Here is a 7,153-nt window from a genome sequence, read left to right as displayed (position 1 = left end):
CCTAACCAAGGAACCTAACCTACCAACCTAACCAAGGAACCTAACCAACCAACCAACCTAACCAATCTAACCAACCAACCTAAGCAATGTAACCTAACCTAAGCAATGTAACCTAAGGTTGAGCAACCTAACCTAAGCTATCTAACCTAACCAACCAACCTAACCAACCAACCTAACTAACCTAACCAAGGAACCTAACCAAGGAACCTAACCAACCAACCTAACTAACCTAACCAACCAACCTAACCAAGGAACCTAACCAACGTAACCAACAATGTAACCTAACCTAACCTAAGGTTGAGCAACCTATCCTGAGCAACCTAACCTGAGCAACCTAACCTGAGCAACCTAACCTAAGCTATCTAACCTAACCAACCAACCTAACCAACCAACCTAACTAACCTAACCAACCAACCTAACCAAGGAACCTAACCAACCAACCTAACTAACCTAACCAACCAACGTAACCAAGGAACCTAACCAACCAACCAACCTAACCAACCAACCTAACCAACGTAACCAACAATGTAACCTAACCTAACCTAAGGTTGAGCAACCTAACCTGAGCAACCTAACCTGAGCAACCTAACCTAACCAACCTAACCAACCAACCTAACCAAGGAACCTAACCAACCAACCAACCTAACCAACCAACCTAAGCAATGTAACCTAACCTGAGCAACCTAACCTGAGCAACCTAACCTAACCAACCTAACCTAAGCAACCTAACCTAACCAACCTAACCAACCAACCTACCCAACCTAATTATGTTATTATATTATTATTATTATTATATATTATATTATATTATATTATATTATATTATATTATATTATATTATATTATATTATATTATTATTATTATTATTATATATTATATTATATTATTATTATACAACCTTATTATATTATCAACTCCCTTCTTATTATCTGACACGAACCTTCGGTTCGTGTCAGAGTCCATGAGTGTCCGTGTGCGTGTCCGTGTGAGTGTCCGTGTCCGTGTATCCATGGGGTTTTGGGTCCAGGAAGCTATTTGTGTCGACCCAAATTGCCTCCCTTCTCCCCACCTGAAATCCAGGTGGATTGAAAGACCTGCCCGAGGTCAGTGGATCCAGGTATCCGTCCGTGGGCCCCCGGACTTCAACCCTTCCCCACATTCCAAGGAGTCGGTCAATCAATCTTCGGCTATCCAGAGAATCTATCGAAACTGATGCTCCTACAGGAGGGGACACACAGAGAAATCTGTGCCCTGTACTTGCAACCGTTCCGACAGGCTCGAACGCAGGTCTATCCGGATTAGGAACATGTTCTATCCGACTAGGCCACGCTGGAGTTGCCTTCTGATTGAAATTTGGCACTTGTATTTATATCTCATAGCAAGGTTAGTTAGTGTCTATTTATCAACAGTTGCAATGATTGAGATGTTAAGTTGTTAATTTGTGTTGACAGTTAGAAATACCTGACAGTTTTGTTTGATAAGGTTGCAGTCCTGTGAGGCAGTTTTATGAATGAATATTGGAGAATTTAGGCTAACTGACATGTGTGTGTGTGTGTGTGTGTGTGTGTGTGTGTGTACTCACCTAGTTGTACTCACCTAGTTGTGTTTGCGGGAGTTGAGCTCTGGCTCTTTGGTCCCGCCTCTCAACCATCAATCAACATGTGTACAGATTCCTGAGCCTATTGGGCTCTATCATATCTACACTTGAAACTGTGTATGGAGTCAGCCTCCACCACATCACCTCCTAATGCATTCCATTTGTCAACCACTCTGACACTAAAAAAGTTCTTTCTAATATCTCTGTGGCCTATTTGGGCACTCAGTTTCCACCTGTGTCCCCTTGTGCTAAATAGACTGTCTTTATCTACCCGATCAATTCCCTTCAGAATCTTGAATGTGGTGATCATGTCCCCCCTAACTCTTCTGTCTTCCAGCGAAGTGAGGTTTAATTCCCATAGTCTCTCCTCGTAGCTCATACCTCACAGCTCGGGTACTAGTCTGGTGGCAAACCTTTGAACCTTTTCCAGTTTAGTCTTATCCTTGACTAGGTATGGACTGCATGCTGGGGCTGCATACTCCAGGATTGGCCTGACATATGTGGTATACAAAGTTCTGAATGATTCTTCACACAAGTTTCTGAATGCCGTTCGTATGTTGGCCAGCCTGGCATATGGCGCTGATGTTATCCGCTTGATATGTGCTGCAGGAGACAGGTCTGGCGTGATATCAACCCCCAAGTCTTTTTCCTTCTCTGACTCCTGAAGAATTTCCTCTCCTAGATGATACCTTGTATCTGGCCTCCTGCTCCCTACACCTATCTCCATTACATTACATTTGGTTGGGTTAAACTCTAACAACCATTTGTTCGACCATTCCTTCAGCTTGTCTAGGTCTTCTTGAAACCTCAAACAGTCCTCTTCTGTTTTAATCCTTCTCATAATTTTAGCAGCGTCCGCAAACATTGAGAGAAATGAATCGATACCCTCCGGGAGATCATTTACATATATCAGAAACAAGATAGGACCGAGTACAGAGCCCTGTGGGACTCCACTGGTGACTTCACGCCAATCGGAGGTCTCACCCCTCACCGTAACTCTCTGCTTCCTATTGCTTAGATAATCCCTTATTAACTGGAGCACCTTACCAGCTACACCTGCCTGTCTTTCCAGCTTATGTACCAGCCTCTTATGCGGTACTGTGTCAAAGGCTTTCCAACAATCCAAGCAAATGCAGTCCGCCCAGCCCTCTCTTTCTTGCTTAATCTTTGTCACCTGATCGTAGAATTCTATCAAGTCTTACAGGCTTGATAGAAACACAAGGGGAACACGCACAAGGGGACACAGGTGGAAACTGAGTGCCCAAATGAGCTACAGAGATATTAGAAAGAACTTTTTTAGTGTCAGAGTGGTTGACAAATGGAATGCATTAGGAAGTGATGTGGTGGAGGCTGACTCCATACACAGTTTCAAATGTAGATATGACAGAGCCCGATAGGCTCAGGAATCTGTACACCTGTTGATTGACGGTTGAGAGGCGGGACCAAAGAGGCAGAGCTCAACCCATGCAAACACAACTAGGTGAGTACACACACACACAACACACACACACACACACACACACACACACACACACACACACACACACACACACACACACACACACACACACACACACACACACACACACACACACACACAACACACACCACACACACACACACACACACACACACACACACACACACACACACACACACACACACACACACACACACACACACACATACACACACACACACACACACACACACACACACACACACACACACACACACACACACACAACACACACACACACACACACACACACACACAACACACATACACATACACACACACACACACACACACACAACACACACACACACACACACACACACACACACACACACACACACACACACACACACACACACAACACACACACACACACACACACACACACACACACACACACACACACACACACACACACATACACACACGCACACACACACACACACACACTCACACACACACAACACACACACACACACACACACACTCACACACACACAACACACACACACACACACTCACACACACACACACACACACACACACACACACATACACACACACACACACACACACACACACACTCACACACACACAACACACACACACACACACACACACACACACACACACACACACACACACACTTGTGTCTTGTGACTTGTCTTGTGACCATCGTGTTGGGTGGACGTGGGTTGGGAGCTCCTGGTTCACTAGTGGAGTGGGAAGGGTAATCAGGCAACCTCGAAGTGAAAAAGTGTGTACAAGTGAATGAAAAAACCTTGGGTTTTGACCAGAGCCATAAGGTAGTGAAGAAAAACAGTTTAATTAGCGTAATTCAAAATAGTTGAGGAAGGACTGTGGCAGTGTGCAGTGTGGAAGCAGACCTCACCGACCTCTGACCGCGTGACCTCACCTCCGGCAGCAACCCTTCTACCACCACGTGGGACGACGATTGGAGATTCACTCACCTATTGTGTTAGCAGATTGTGCAAGGTATTGAGGAGCGCCTTTTTGGCTAGATTGTTACTGCAATGACTAGAAGGGGTTCAAGGTCAATCACCAGCAGGGATGAGGAGGAGGACAGATTTATAGACAAATTAATAGGGAAATTTGTAGAGAGAAGGAGTGATTGGTTGGAGGATCTAATCCAGGGGGATTAAAAGTGAGGTATTTCAGCAAATACAGGATGCGGTAGAGAGGCAGAAACAAGAACTTATGCTCTATGTTCAGGAAGAGATTAGGAAGGGAAGAGAGGACTGGGAGAGGGAATGTGCTCGTATCACAAACGAATTAGGAAGGATTAGCAGCATGGCTAAGGATAGAGGATTAGTGGGGGATGGGTTAGTGACTGCGGTTGGGATGGGGAATCTCCAGGGGACAGGCTACCAGCATGACAATGAATTACTGAGGAGACGGTCTATTATAATACATGGATTATTCGAATCTGGGGCACCAACAAGACAAGAGAGAATAGAAACAGAAAAATACGAATTGCACGAGATATTGAGGTGTATTGGAGCAGGAATGGCAGAACATGAGGTGGATATCAGCCGCAGGGTTGGACCTTACAATTGTACCAAGAATAGACCTGTTCTGGTGCAATTCTCCAATGAGGAGGCTGTGGAGTACATAATGAGGACCAAGCATTTACTCAGAGGAAGTGAAACCCATTACAATGTGTTTATAGAGAGGTTTATGACGAAAGATGAGCAAATAGCCCACAAGAATAGATGGCAACAACGACACCGAACTAGCCTCTCAGGTAGTCTCACCTCCCAGGTCACATCCCAGGTCACCTCCCAGGCCACCTCCCAGGTCACCTCCCAGGTCGCATCCTCCCCAACTCAGCCCTCCTATAAATCCCCCCTGCCTCAGCCTCCCAAAACCCCCCTGTCCCTTCCACATTTGCACCTCCCCAACGATTCCCCTGCCCCTGCTACATCACACTTGTCAGCGACCCCAGTGGGTCAAGCCATGCCCTCCCCAAACCCACCTTCCCATCCCCCCTCCCCAAATACCCCTTCCTACTCCCCTGCCCCTTCTACCCCATTGACTTCAATTCCATCTACTCCATCCCAGCTTCCACTGCACCCCTCTTCCACTCACCCCCAAACCCCACCAAACCCTCACCCCTCCTATGCACCTCCAGCCCACATTTAACCCCCTCACCTTGTGACCCCCTAACACCTTCCCCCATCTTCCTCTTCCCCTCTTCTACCCCAAAACCCCCACCTACCCCCGATTCCCCCCTAACTATTATACCCTCTCTTCCACTCCCAGCACCCATGCTCCATTCTCATCTCAGCTCTCCGCCCTCAGTATCCCTCTCCCCCCCCAACCTCTCAACCTCTATCTGACTCTCAGTCTCACTCTATTTCTCAACCCCCCTATGCTATTCAGACCCCTAACTTTCAGATCCATTATGCCCTTCCTACCCCCCTAGATGCCCAGACCCCATTCGCCTACCAGGCACTCCCAGGCACCCCCCTATCACCCCCCCCCCCTCACCCCCACAGCCCCCACTTGCCCCCCAGACACCCCCCAGTTCCCCCCAGACCCCTGGTGAAAGGGGGAACTCTGACACCCGAGTTTCCAAGAAGAGTCTCAAGGTTTGGTACACCAATGCTGATGGGGTAGCCAATAAAGCAGAAGAGATAAAAGAAAGAGTTAGTGAGGCAGACCCAGACATAGTGGCAATAGTGGAAACTAAAATAAGTGGCATGATCTCGGATGCAATCTTTCCAGAGGGGTACCAGGTGATAAGAAAAGAAAGGACACAGAGACAGGGAGGAGGAGTGGCACTACTAATAAAGCGGAAATGGAAGTTTGATGAGCTGGAAAATCCGGGTACCAATGAAAGCACAAGCTTCATACATGGAACTCTGACAGTGGATGGGAAGAAGATTGTAATCTTGATACTCTACAATCCCCCACCAAACAGTAGAAGGCCCAGGCAGGAGTACGAGGACAGCAACAAGACATGTATGGATGAACTGCAGAGGGCAGCAACTTTAGCGCATAGAATGAGAGCGAAGCTGCTGGTCATGGGGGACCTAAATCACGGAGAGATAGATTGGGAAACGAGGAATCCCCTTGGCGGGGAGGAGACCTGGGGAGCGAAGCTGGTAGACGTTATTGACAGGAATTTCCTAACACAGCATGTGAAAGAAGATACTAGGGAAAGAGGAGGGGATACGCCCAGCCTATTAGATCTCATTATCACTCAGAATGTAGAAGACATCGAGCAGTTGGAACATGAAATACCACTAGGAGCTAGTGACCATTGTGTCCTAGTCTTTGACTACATGATGGAGCTTAAAATTGTGACCAAAGGACAAGAGGTCCGGGAAAGGAGACTTGACTACAGAAAAGGGGACTACAGAAGGATAAGGGACTACAGAAGGATAAGGGACTACCTGGGAGAAGTGCAGTGGGAGGAAGAACTCAGAGGAAAAACAGTGCAAGGTATGATGAACCAAGTCATATTGAAATGCAAGGAGGCTGAAGATAGATTTATTCCAACAATAAAGGAAAAAAGCAGGAGGGAATATAATAACCCATGGTTTAATAGACAGTGTCAGGAAGCAAAGGTGAGAAGCTGGAGGGAGTGGAGGAAGTACAGAAGACAAAGGACAGAGGACAACAGGATTAGATGTAACAGAGCTAGGAATGATTACATTAACATAAGACGAGTGTCGGAAAGAAATTATGAGAATGATATTGCAGTCAAAGCGAAAAAGCAACCAAAATTACTACATAGCCATATAAGAAGAAAGATGTTGGTAAATGACCAAGTGACAAGACTGAGGAAAACAGAAGGGGCATATACAGAAAGCGACAAGGAAATCTGCGAGGTACTGAATGCAAAATTCCATGGAGTGTTCACAACCGAGCCTGAGCAGCTCCCATTGTTAGAAGAGATTACCCAAGATGAAAGACTATCAGATATAGAGGTGACAGCAGAGGATGTAATGAAACAGTTGACAACACTGGATGCAAATAAAGCTGTTGGACCAGACAAAGTATCACCGTG

Source organism: Procambarus clarkii, chromosome 74, assembly GCF_040958095.1.
Source record: "Procambarus clarkii isolate CNS0578487 chromosome 74, FALCON_Pclarkii_2.0, whole genome shotgun sequence".
Classification (NCBI taxonomy): Eukaryota; Metazoa; Arthropoda; class Malacostraca; order Decapoda; family Cambaridae; genus Procambarus; species Procambarus clarkii.
The sequence above is the reverse complement of the archived record's forward strand: the minus strand, read 5'-3'. Positions refer to the sequence as shown.